Source organism: Macaca thibetana, chromosome 14 (genome assembly GCF_024542745.1).
Source record: "Macaca thibetana thibetana isolate TM-01 chromosome 14, ASM2454274v1, whole genome shotgun sequence".
Classification (NCBI taxonomy): Eukaryota; Metazoa; Chordata; class Mammalia; order Primates; family Cercopithecidae; genus Macaca; species Macaca thibetana.
The window spans coordinates 58,104,851-58,119,126 of record NC_065591.1 but is presented as its reverse complement, the minus strand read 5'-3'; positions in this window follow the sequence as shown (position 1 = coordinate 58,119,126).

The window sequence follows — 14,276 nt, the reverse complement described above, 5'->3', positions numbered from 1 at the left end:
GCCTGCAAGTCCTTTCACAGTGACCACCTAGACAGATGAGACAGTCCTACCTGTAGCAGTACACTTAGCAGCTTAGACAAAACCTCTGGGGCTCCTGGATCAAGATAATCCCATTTTGGCAGCAACTGCTACAGTTTTGTTGTCTCCTGACTCTGAAAGATGTCCTTCCTGCCCTCTTCACCCTTCCCCTGAAAAAAAGAAACAACAAAGTCATGGAGGATGTATCCATGTCACCAAACAGGATAAGAGCAGGGACACCCACTGTGTGTGTATGTACAGGGCAGTGGAGAGAAACGTCACCTAAAGCCAACCAAATGCAATATCTCTATCTTTTTTCTATGTTTTAAAGTTCATTAATCTTGAAATTTTCAGAAAAATAATGATGGAATTTCAAAAAATGTGAACAATGGACTCAAAGGAAATACAAGGGGTATATCTATGTCTTTAAAGAGTCTCATGAAATCCAAAAACTTCAGTAAGTTATTAAAATACTTCTTATATCTGTAGATCAGATACTGACATTTAGCAGACTGGCTGCATTATGTCCATTTTCCCAGCCATGTAAAAGTAGCTACTGGCGGTTGCCTTCTGTATTATTCTGTTTTCATGCTGCTACAAAGAACTACCTGAGAGTGGGTAATTTATAAAGAAAAGAAGTTTAATTGACTCACAGTTCCATATGACTGGGGAGGCCTCAGGAAACTTAAAATCATGGAAGAAGGTGAAGGAGAAGTGAGCAGCTTCTTCACATGGCAGCAGGAGAGAGAGGGCGCACAGGGAAAATGCCAGGCACTTATCAATCAGATTTCATGAGAACTCCCTCAATATCATGAAAACAGCATGGGGAAACTGCCCTCATGATCCCATCACCTCCCACCAGGTCCCTCCCTTGACACATGGGGATTACAATTCCAGATGAGATTTGGGTGGGGACACAGAGTCAACCCTATCATTCCACTCCTGGCCCCTTCCAAATCTCATGTCCTTTTCACATTTCAAAACCAATCATGCCTTTCCAACAGTTCCCCAAAGTCTTAACTCATTCCAGCATTAACCCAAAATTTCAAGTTAAAGTCTCATCTGAGACAAGGCAAGTCCCTTCTGCCTATGAGCCTGTAAAATCAAAAGCAAGTTAGTTACTTCCAAGATATGGTGGGGTACAGGTATTGGGTAAAAGTTTCCATTCCAAATGGGAGGAATTAACCAAAACAAAGGCCATGCAAGTCCAAAATCTGGCCAGGCAGTCATTAAATCTTAAAGCTCCAAAATCTTTGACTCCATGTCTCATATCCAGGGCATGCTGATGCAAGGGATGGGCTCCCACAGCCTTGGGCAGCTCTGCCTCCATGACTCTGCAGGATACAGCCCCTATGGCTGCTTTCACGGATTGACATTGAGTACCTGCAGATTTTCCAGGGATTTGGTAAAAGTTGTTGGTGGATCTGCCTTTCTGAGGTCTGGAGGAAGGTAGCCCTCTTCTCACAGCTCCACTAGTCAGTGCCCCAGTGGGACTCTGTGTGGGGGCTCCAACCCCACATTTCCCTACTGCGATGCCCTTGCAGAGGTTCTCCATGAGGGCTTCACCTCTGCAGCAGACTTCTGCCTGGACATCCAGGCATTTCTATACATCCTCTGAAATCCAGGCAGAGATTTCCAAGACTCAACTCTTCTGCACACCTGCTGTCCCAACACCACATGGAAGCCACCAAGGCTTGGGGCTTGCGCCTTCTGAAGCAATGGTCCAAGCTGTACCTTGGCTCCTTTTTAGCCAGGGCTGGAGCTGCTATGCCTGGGACATAGGGTGCCATATTCCAAGGCTGCACAGAACAGCAGGGGCCCTGGGCCCAGCCCACAAAACCATTTTTTCCTCCTAGGCCTCCTGGCCTATGATGGGAGGGATTGTCACTAGGATCTCTGACATGCCCTGGAGACATTTTCTCCATTATCTTGGCTATTAACTTCCTCTGCTTCTCATTATGCAAATTTCTATAACCAGTTTGAACCTCTCCCCAGAACACTGGTTTTTCTTTTCTTCCACATGGTCAGGCTGCAAATTTTCCAAACCTTTGTGCTCTGCTTCCCTTTTAAACATAAGTTCCAATTTCAAATTATCTCTTTGTGAACATGTATGACAGTATGCCTTCAGAAAAATACAGGTCAACTCTTGAATGCTTCACTGCTTAGAAATTTCTTTAATCAGATATCCTAAATTATCCCTCTCAGGTTCAAAGTTCCACAGATCTCTAGGGCAGAGGCAAAATGCTGCCAGTCTCTTTGCTAAAGCATAGCATGAGTGACCTTGACTCCAGTTCCCATAAGTTCCTCATCTCCACCTGAGACCACCTCAGCCTGGACTTCATTGTCCATATCACTATCAGCATTTTAGTCAAAACCATTCAACCAATCTCTAGGAAGTTCCAAACTTTCCCACATCTTCCTGTCTTCTTCTGAGCCCTCCAAATCGTTCCAACCTTTGCCTGTTACCCAGTTCCAAAGTTGCTTTCACGTTTTTAGGTTATCTTTATAGCAGTACCCTTCTCTGCTGGTACCAATTCTCCCCGCTAAAGGACCACTTCCATGTGTGAAGCCTCAGTGGGACCCATTGCCCCTCAGTGGGCCTTTTCTGGCTTTGAAAAAAAAGACCCCAGCATGGTCTTCAAGTCTTCTGATGTTTATATAAAGAGGGAAGGTCTTTGTAGAGGTGTTTATATAAATAAGGAAAGATTCCCCTACCTACCTTCAACTTATGACCTTCTTTGACTCCAGGGAACAAGGAAAAAATCACTAGTTTGGGAAAGGTACCTTTCAATCTTGAAGCTGTAATTTTACAGGGGTTAATGACTGGGAAGGAAGATTAAACTTTTACTCACTACTTGAAATTATTCTAGTGTATGATCTCACTTCTTTGGATTCTAATCCTAAAATATTTGCCCCATTCTGGTAGTTGGACATAGTGATGGAGACCAGCTGGCTCCTAGAAAGTACAAAGGGAACTCCACCCAGTTACCACCAAGCACAGTGCAGGTTGGAGACAGCCTTTTTCTGAGATGGGGCTGAGGACCTGCTCTGCCATTGACCAATCCTGTGATTTCCAGGTCTCACCTTCCTAGACACTCCCTGCTGTCAGGGATCCTGCCAGACATTTCTCAGCCCCTGGTGCAGCCAGGTCACGGCCATATCTGAGGGCTAAACAGCACTGCACCTGTGACTATACTTGGCTCCCACCCTTCTGGGCTTAAGACTTTAGCAATCCCCAAAGACTCAGACACAACATGATCATGGGAAACCCCGGCCTAGAACTTCCTGCCTTGGCCCAGCCCATCACTGGTTTTTACATAATGGTGATTGGCATTTCTAGGCCACTGTACACACATACACACACAAGCACAGATGCAATTATTGTGCAGGAAGAGCTGCAAAGAGGCTGGTGCAGGGCTTCATGTCCTTCCCAGGCACAAGAAAGTGGCTGAGGGGACCATGATCCTATCACAGCTGGGAGACTTGACTTTGTGCATCCCTTTATAGAAAGAAACTCTCTGGCTCTTACAGAAATTGCTGCATGGAAATGCCAGAGATAAGGCACCTGCCCACCTAACAGAGTAGCTTAGTCTTCTGAGAAGCCACCTGTCTCCTTTGATACCTATGACCCTCAGTCATGTCAGCTCCTCCATCATTTTATCCAATATGAGGATGGATGACACTCACCTCCATAACCCAGTGTGTAGCCAGGAAAGTATCAGTAGAGGTGACCCCACCTTTCCAGGCCCATCATATGTGGGTCAAAAAACGATCGTGTCCAAGACTACAGCATTAATGTTTGATAAGGCTTCCATTTCTATTGAAAAGTTGTCCTTCACCTGCAGTGTTTGCAACTGATTGCCAGCCTGAGGAACACTGGGCAAGACCAAGATGGATCACAGTGTGGTGGGCAGAGCCATGAGCTGGGGCTGGGTCCCAGAGCTCTGCTCCTGCTGCTGAGGCTGAAACCACCCCTGCTGGTCACAGTTTCTTCTCACATGAGGAAGAGTTGGCCTACTATGTTCTATGCTCTTCCACCTCTGGTGTCTGTGTGTCTGTGAATCTAGGAAACTCCTTCTGCCCAGCACTGAGGAAACCAGACACCTGGGGTAGGGCCTATGCAATCCTAGACAACACTGCTGGAAATCCAAGCACAGGCTAACTCTGAAGGGGAGGTTTTGGTGATTTCCCCCGACATCAGCTGTCTCTTTACCCATTCCATTGTTTCTCAGTTTCCTCTTCAATGGGCTTTCATGTTTAATAAATGGAAAGGAATTTGACTTTGAGATTGTCCTGAAAGCCCTTGTAATGACCAGTCATGTCTAGCATGGATTATAAAACCACAACTGGCCCTCTAAACACAGGAATTCCATTTTGAGTTAAATACCAAAATAAGTTCTTTCAATATACCCTAAAGAGTTCATCACAGTCTTACAAGTAAGCCAGATGGGTGAGAGGAGGGCAGCAGAAAGGTGAGGCTCCTGGATGGGGAGCTTGTGCACAGAGAAGCAGGTATTAGATGAAGAAAAGACAGAAAGGCAATCTGTGTTGTTGGTTCACATCTGGGGCAGGAAACTGGGACCCACAGGGAGGATGCTGGGCCCCTCCTGCCCTAGCCTCCTTCTTTAAGAACCAGTCTGTGATCCCTCACCTAGGGCAGTGATAGAAATCTTTATCCTAGGAAGCTCATGCATCTGTCCCCAGTTCATGCCACTCTGTGCTTCTGAGAACATCAAGACAGAGGTGTCTGGAGCACCAAAAGCAAGAACCTTCCTTCTCCACACTGCATGGCTCACACAAGCCAGTGCTGTCCACCCACCAGGCCTGTGTGTGCACCGGACTGAGATGTGGATTTCCAGGGCCTGATACTCTATTGACTGCAAGAACCATTATGCTTGTATATCAGCGTATGTTTTTGAAAATCAAACTACCCATTCCATTATCAATTTAGCAAGAATATAAATCAGACTTATTGGGTGAGGAGGCGAGAAGGGAGAGGGTTTTTGGGCAGTACTTTTTCTAGATGGAATATGTTCTCATTCACGTCTAAAAAGGAAAAGGACTAGTACCTTGGCCATAGTCAGATGACTATCTGAAAAGCCTCTGGCCTTTAGTAACTAAAGGCTCTGAAACCAATAGTTTGCACAAACATTGACCCAATATTGGATCTAGGACACTGAACAAAAATCTCCCAAGGAGGAACTCTCTGGGAACAGCAGGTAACTCCTCAGCTTTATGTCCTGGTGCTCCATTCCCACCAGAAAAAAAAAAAAAATGTTTATAGAACCCCAGAGACCTAACTTGGGAACCTGTGCAGCAGAGACCAAGATCCTGGGGAGACACATAGGCCAAATAAGACTCAGCCTTCCCACCCATGCCAGCCAACCCTGGCCCTAGGGTGTACTTCCCTTCACCTGCGGGGAAGAAGCACTGTGCAGGTGACCATCAAGCAACATGACATCATATCCTTGCCAGCATGCCTTCTCCAGCTGCAACCACACCTTCCATACCTCCAGATTCACTAATCCACATCCCACCCCCATCAGCAGCCCTCAGTAATCAGTCCCCTTCCCTGTAACCTTCCCACTATCCACTCCCAGGGACTCCACAAGCTGTGTGGGTGTAAACAAGATTTCAGAAGCCCTTGGCAGAGATATGGTTACCAGGTGCTGAAGAAACAGAGACTCAGTGTAGGCCACCTGAGTCTACCCAGCCACACCTGGCATACCCTGCATTTGGCTAGTGCCAGTTAGGACCAGATACTCAGCCTCCAGGGAGAATAAGTTCATGGGAAACTTCCCAAGTGACTTCAAAAGCCAAACCAGAATGATCACAATGAGAGGTGTGAGCATTCTAGGGACCCCGGCACACATGGTTTTTATTTTAAAGAGCAGAGTGAGGCCATTCCACCAAGTGCATGTGGGGCAGGCAGCTGTCCCATCCTGGGGGCTGTGGGAAGGCAGGACCAGGCTCTTCACTTCAGGCAGAGAATGTACCACTGCCAATCACTGAGATATTTCAGACCACAAGGCATTTCCAGTAAAGCACAGGGAGTTGGGGGAGAATGTTCAGAACTGAGAAGACTAGACTCTGCTCTGAGTAGACCGAGGCCAAAAGTGAGCAAAAAGGGTAAGAAGAAGTGAATGGCTAGGTGCAGTAGCAGATGCCTGTTGTCCTGGCTACTCCTGGAGGTTGAGGTGGGAGGATTGCTTGAGCCCAGGAGTTCAAGGCTACAGTGTGCTATAACAGCACTTAGGAGGAACCACTGCATTAAAGCCTGGGAAACATAGTGAGGCTCCACAGCGAAGAAGAAGGAGAAAGAAGAAGAAGGAGGTGAAGGAGACGGAGGAGGAAGAGAAGGAGAATAAGGAGGAGGAGGAAGCGGGAAGAAGAAGGGGGAAGAAGAGGAGGAGGAGGAAGGAGAAGAAGAAGAGGAGAAGGAAGAAGAAGAAGGAGGAGGGAATGGGGGAAAAGGTGGCATTTTGGGGAACTTCTCACTTATGTCAAATCATAGGAAGCAGAAGAGACTGGAACCTGCTCTCTCTCCACCATGTGAGAATATAGTCAGAAGTCTGCCATCTGAAAGCCAGGACAAAGGTCCTGACCAAATCTTCCAGCGCCTTCATCTTGGTCTTCCCAGCCTCCAGAACTGAGAAATAAACTGTTGTTTAAGCCACCCAGTCTATGGTATTTCATTATAGTAGTCTGGACAGACTAAGTTGGTGACACAGAAAATTGTGTGTGGAGATAGAAGGTAACTAAATGTATATCTGACAATAATTGGAGATATCACAAGTATTTACATATGACTGTCATTTTTGACAGTCAATGTAAACAATGTAAAAAATGTTGGCAGCCCCTGGTTTTATGGGGCCTTCTAGGGGGCTCTCTCCTGACTCCTTAACACAATTAATTGAAGATTTTTAAATGATTCCCAAATACACTAGAAAAATACGCACTTGCTTAAACATCCTCTTGCCCAAAACTTCTCAGTCAGAAAACTATTCTTAATATCTAATTTAAACTCCTTCTTCAACATATCTATTCTTTTTATTCTAACCTGAAGCAGAATTTAGTCATGAAATTCCACAGATTGCTCCCTATAACTCCACTCTCACATCTTTCTCTTTTATATAATCCAAAGATTTGAAAAGACAAGAGTAGACGATAAGAAAATGAATATATCTGAGGGAACATTACAGTACTTAAGAAAGAACACTCTTTCATGCCCACTCAGCATCTCTCACTCTTGTGGCCTCACAACTGGATTCTTTTACACTATTTTCTGAGTGTGTGCGTGTTCTAGTAATTGTACGTTCCCGAAAGGCAGAGCCATGTCTTCTAATTTTCATAGCACATTGGCTCAAGAAGTCAATAAAGACATGTAGCCATAAGTTGGCACACTTATTAAAACCATTCTTCTTCTTTACCTTCAATAAAACCAGACTCCTAAGGACTCTAGCTCCGATTTTCATACAGACTGACAGATACTAACTCTGAAATTTGTAACAATTAATTTGGTATTTGAGGCCAGCCCTTCTTCATTCAGTGCCCACTCCCTTACCCCAAGTGGTCTGCACTTGGGAGGTATGATGGTCCTTGCCAAGGTCTCCCTGGACAGTCACCACGGAGTCTGGAGGGTTTAGGTTATCTTTTACTGTCTCTGTGGTATGGGGGAAGGTGGAAAGGAGATGATTTCCTCCTTAACTTGTGGAAGGGCCTCTTGAATTTCATGTGGATTATAATACAATTTTTACATTCGGGAAAAAAAACCACTCTTTACAGACTAAGAAGAAACAAGATGATCCTCAAACCCTGAAAAGTCCTTTCCAACCTTCTCTGTCAAACTTCTGTTCTTCCCTTGGATGTAAATGCACGACAGAGCCTACAGCGAGCTACAGAAAGTGGTAGGCAGAAGCCAGAGATGAAAAGAATAGAGACTTCCAAGAGAGGGTATAATCAAACATCCACCCCTGCCTATTCCAGTGGGTCCCACAGATCTCTACTGGAGTCATGGGATGGTGTATCCCATACTCACTGCTGAGACCCATGAACTTGGAGGAGAGAGTCCAGGGGCCATGATCTAGAAGGGGCTGAAGTGAAGCAGAATAACAAACCCAAATCCAGTTCTAGATCTTGCTACACGGGAGAGCCAGGGCAAGTCATGGAAACTGGGATCAAGGTTATGATCCCAGGAGAGAGACAGAGAGCAGCTGAGTGAGCAAAATAGGGGGCAACCTCAAATGATTTCTGAAGCATAAGTCTAAACCTAATGCCAAACAGGGCTATTTCACCTGCTCAGAATCTCAGCATGAGAATTAGCTTCTTTTATTTACAAAGATTGGACAGAGACAGGGAAAAGGAGACAGAAAATATAACAACAGACACAGGAACTCAAAATCCCTATTTTTTCCTTAGCCAGAAAGTACCAAGGCAGACATTTCTATATACTTAATAATCTCTGAAAGGTCACTATACATGATACAATAGCTGATATCTCTATGGTCATCTTATGACATTAACAAATGACTTTGGAAAAGTAAGTAAGTTTGAAACACATTTGGGAAGATTTCCATTAAAATATTTAAAGTTAAAAAATGTTTTGGCATCGCTTTTCAACCTTTTGGCTAAGATCAAGTGTAAAAAATGTTTTGGCATTTTCCCAAGGTAAAAGGAATCCCATGTTTTCTGAAAATTTATTTACAAGGAATGTCTCATAGAGAAATGAGATGACACATCTACAGTATTGCATGGTTTGTAAATATAACATTACCAAGAGCGTTGTCTTCACAGGTATGTGGGATAGGCTGAACTAGAGAAATCACTTCACATGTCTCCAGTTTGCTAAGGGTTAGAGACAATTGAGCCCCTCAAAAATATATGATTTGTACTAAAATCTATTAAGTGGGCCCCAATAATAGAGCCGAGGTACTTACGTGCATCCATGCAAACTTGCAGGTGTCTTTCAAAGAGGACATCAGGTGATACAACTTGGTTGCAAAGTCAGGGCGGGAAGAATTATATAAAGGGCCAGTTCTGGAGGCAGACAAAAGCCCAGGCTAAGAAGAAAAGTACCGTTGGTTCAGGTGTTAGTCTAGGCAAGGGTGATCAAATAGGGCTCCAAAACTAAGTAGGAGATACATGACAAAAAAAAAAAAAAAAAGAAAGAAAGAAAGAAGAAGAAGCAGGCAGCAGAGATTGGATCTGGAAGAGGCAATGCTCAATGTTCAATGCTTACAGGGAGCCTCGTGGCTCAGAGATGATTTTTTTTTTTTTTTTTTTTTTTTTTTTTTGAGACAGGGTCTCACTCTGTCTCCCAGGCTGGAGTGCAGTGGTACGAACACAGCCCACTGTAGCCTCTACCTTCCCAGCTCAAGCAATCCTCCTACCTCAGCTTCCCAAAGTAGCTGGGACCACAGGCTCATGCCACCATGCCTGGCTAATTTTTTGATTTTTCGTAGTGATGGGGTCTCACTTTGTTGCTCAGGATGATATCAAACTCCTGGGCTCAATCAATCCTCCTGCCTCTGCCTCAGAGCAACCTTTAAAGGGCTGTCTGTGTGTGTCTCCCTCCATAAGGAATGTAACACATACTCCCTCCTCCTTGGCCTACTGGTTACTCACGTTGTAGATCTTAGCTTAGATGTAACTGCAGACTTCCCTGAGCCTGAGAAGTCTACACGTTCTTGGGAAGGAATTGGCAAACAATCAAGGCTTCTAAGCAGGGAACTTACACAATGAGGTTTGCATACTGGCTCCCTCACTCTGGCTACAACGCGGACGCTAGACTTGAAGGGGTTAGAAGGGAGCCTATTGTAGACAACGCAGGATCTGGCCATCAACCTGACTCCCTCTCTTTCCTCTCAATCACTAACCAAGCTCTAGCAATTCTACATTCTAAATATTTCTCAAAGGCAACCAGTTAGATCTCTCTCCACTGACACAACTCTAGTTCTGGCTCTTATCATTCTCTTTTCAGATCATTCTCACAGCCTCCTAATCCGTCTCCCACCTTGAATTTAGTCTTGCCCTCCAATTTGTCCTTCACCTGGCCTCAAGAGAGACCTCTGTAAACACACATCTATTTATGTGTTATTCTCTTGAAACTCTAATTGCTGTCTCATTGTTCTTACCATAACACCTAAAATACTTGGCATGTCCTACAAACTTGACAAGGTCTGGCTTTTGCTTAACCTACTGAAGCAGACACTGTGGTGCATCGCTGAAATTTACTCTTTAGGAGGACATTCATTTCCCAGCTGTGCAAGTGTTGCTATTAACAACTCACAGCTGAGTCCCTTTCCAGGCATTCCCCTCATCCAAAGAAAAGCACCTCACTCAAGATTATCTACTCTTCCTCCTTGGGCACAGCTTTCATCCAATGACTGCTTGATGCGGGAGTGCCAAGGTCTGGTCTCCTTGCCTCAGTTTGGGACATAGCTGATGGGCCCTCCTATCTCCAGAGCCCCTCATGGGATCAGTTGAGGCCTGTGTTGTAACTGCATGGCAGTTTAACTTCTCTCTTTGCCCAGTCATGCATCCTTCACTCCCCACAGGTATTCCAGACAGCACACCTGAAGAAACATCATGCATGTAAATTGGTCTCAGACTCTGTTTCCTGGAGAGTCTGACCTACAATACTCTCCCAGAAACATTATTCAGACATAGAAAGTTCATATGGAACTTTTATCAGTTCCTCAAGTCCACTGAGCTCTCTCTGCTGTATGGGTTTTTGCACAAGCTATTTCTTTTCCCTAGAGCATTTCCTACCTTTTTCCTATTTACCTTCAAGTCTCAGCTAAGATGTCACCTCCTTTAGGAAGTCCTCCTGATTCACAAAGCTCAGGTGCTCTGTCTTTATGTTGTCATGACATTTAGTACTACCTCATCAATGCTTAGACAAATTATAATGCATTCTATTTATGTATCCATGTGCTACCTCCCCTACTAGACTCCTTTTTTTTTTTTTTTTTTTTTTTTTTTTTTTTTTTGAGACAGAGTCTCACTCTATTGCCAGGCTGGAATGCAGTGGCACAATCTTGGCTCAGGGCAATCTCCACCTCCCAGGTTCAAGCCATTCTCCTGCCTCAGCCTCCTGAGTAGCTGGGACTATAAGTGTGTGCCACCACGCCCAGCTAATTTTTGTATTTTTAGTAGAGACGGGGTTTCACCATGTTGGCCAGAATGGTCTCGATCTCTTGACCTCATGATCCACCCGCCTCGGCCTCCCAAAGTGCTGGGATTACAGGCATGAGCCACCATGCCCAGCCTAGACTACATCTTCTAAGGGTGCAAGAAATATGTCTATTGTGTCCATTGTTGTATCCCCAGTGCATAGTCCAGTACTCGGAACACACTAGGATATAATATGTACCAGTATGCTTGGGCCGCCATAACAAAATACCATAGACTAGAAGCTTAAACAACAGAAATTTACTTTCTCATGGTTCTGAAAGTCAGAAGTCCCAGATCAAGGTGTGGGCAGGTTTCGTTTCTTATGTGGCCTCTCTCCTTGGCTAGCAGATGGCCACATTCTTGCTCTGTCCTCATAGGGCTTTTCTCTGTGCAGCTACATCCCTGGTCCAAATTTCCTCTTTGTATAAGGGCACCAGTCAGATTGGAAAGTCCACCCTAATTGTATCATTTTAACTAAAACACCTTTTAGAAGACCCTAACTCCAAATATAATTACATTTTGAAGTCATGGGGGTTAGGGCTCTACCATATGAATTTGGAGGCAACATACTTCAGCCCCTAACAGTTCAACGTTTCTTCTCTTTCCCCTTCCACACTGCTGTCTGTCCCAGAGGCAGCAAGCCCACAGCTCTCATCAAGCACCAATGGCCAGATTAGCCTTCCCCTCAAATTTCCAAGATTCAGGCTTCAACATGTTACGGGTATTATTCTGCCTGGAATGGGGTCAAAAAGGTGGCAGGAGGACTTGAAGAATTCACTAGTTACAAAAGGGAGAGACCTTTTAGGCTGAGGAAACTGCATAAGGAAAGATACCACATGTTAAATTTCATGGGTAGTTTGGGGACAATTAGATGTGGCTGTTGTAGGGGATGAATGTGGTAGATGCCAATAGTTGAAGGAAGAAAGGTTGGTCGAGGTTATATTGTAAAAAGCTTTCATTTTGGCATAAAATCAGCCAACACTTTATCTAAGGAGATGAAGATAGGGAATTAGAGGCTGTTCCAATCACTCATGCAGGAAACAATGCAATTAACTTGGTAAAAGGTTGGAAGATTTGAAGATGACTTAAAGCAAACAGCTATCAGGAAGGGAGGAGCAGGGGAGGCATGACAAATAAAAGATAAAGGGAAAAGTAGAGGCAAAGAGAAAAAAAAAAAAAAAACAGAAAAAAATGAGGCATCCTGTTCACATCTAAATGATGAATTCTAATATCCCAGAAGGAATTCTTTTGAGTTGGGTTTTGCAACCTCAAAAAGGCAAAGTCTCCTCCAGACTTTGCTAGAGTTGACTAGCATCTCTCAGCAAAGTGAGGGGGTACTGGAAGCAGAGAAGGCTCTAGATATCAGAAGGTCAGTTAATGTGGAGGCACAGCAGCAAATGGAGCCAAGAGGGATGAAGACAGCAACAATTTCCAAAAGGAACTGGAGATCTGGATGTAATCAGCTTCAGGGGGCTAACTGGGCTGAGAGCATTGATATACCCAGCTCTTTCTCATGTAGAGAAAACAGTCAGCTCAGGCCTGGCTTATAGATTAAGGACCAATCACCTGGATCCAGCCACAGAGAGGAAATAGTGATGGATATTAAGGAGCTTATTTCCCCTCTCAGGATACTGGGGTAGAAAAGCTGATGGATCAGACACTTGCAGAGGAGAAAAGAGAAGTCACTGTGCTTGTCCACTGTCCCAGTTAGTGACAGCAATAGTCAAGGCCGGAGGTTAAGTGTAATGAAGATAGTGGAGCTAACTGATTTCATCCAACCGCAGGTTTAGGTGCAGCAGGCCATCTTTCTCACCCTTACCCACCCGGCACCCATTGAGGAGGGACTGTTCTAATAAAGATGGCTTCAGTAGGCCACCGCAAGTCAAAGTTGGGTCTGTCTCCAATGTGAGTTTGGTTTTTCTTTATGAAACCTCTGGTCACAAGAATATGAGAGTTTCCACTCTGGTTCTGAACCATGGGTCATCAATCCTAATGGGTTATGGGTTCCAGCTGTGAGATTTGCGGTCCCTGTTTGGGATTACAAAGAGTAAATGAAGCTCTCCAATTAAGACCAGGTGTGGGCAGTCAGAACTGAGAGGCCACGAGTGTCCCTCTGAAGAAGGTGGTGACCGCAGAGAAGGTGGTACTGGGCCTGAATCACTGGTGGGCAGAGATGGTGCCTGCCAGGCCTGAGCAAGCTGTTTGGAGCCCACTCCACAGAGAGAAGAGCAACAGCAGCCCTGAAAGCACCCCAAGGACTTCTGCTGCAACCAAGGCTTCCCACTGCATTTCCCCCTCACAGACTCTCCTGTAATTCTTTAGACATCGTAAGTATGGTATGTGTATTTCATTGAAAAAGTAATATAAGCATGCTCTAGAAAACCCAGGAAAGAATTATCCACACCACCACCACCCAAAAGTTAATTATGATACAATCAGAATTTTCCTCCAGTGGACCTTATCCATCTTAGTTCACAGTCTCAAAGTTAGGACTTGAGGCATTTGTGGAAGTAAATCAATTAGAGCACCTTTACTCTAAGACTTTATTCAAAAATGCTGGGCATGAGTAATTTCAAAGAGAATATTCTCACTTGGAGAAGGAGCGTGAGCCAGGCAGATTTTTTAATAAGGATTTAGGAGGCAGGGTCAGCTGAAGTTCAACTGGTTTAGGGAATAGTGCAAAGATGGTTCTCAGAAATATGAGGAATTGTTTCTAAGGATGAGGAACTACTGTTTGGGATTTTAGCAAGAGAGTGAGGAGGAATAGTTAGGAGCTGTGGCCATATGGAAGAAGGGTGGGGAGAAATATTACTGGGGATAAGGAAGTTTAAGGACCACCAGTGGCAAATTCTCAGTCTATTAGTGTCTCTTTTTAAAAAAGTTTTGTGGATACATAGTAGGTGTTTATGGGGTACATGAGATGTTTTGATAAAGGTATCTATTAGTGTCTCTTGTGAGAACCAAATGGAAACACAGGCCTTCTGACTCCTGGAGAGCGTTCTTTTCACATCCCATAGATGCCCCAACCTTTCTCATTTTGGCAGGTGATTGAGAAAGGTGTCCTGGCCTTTCCCACGGAAAGA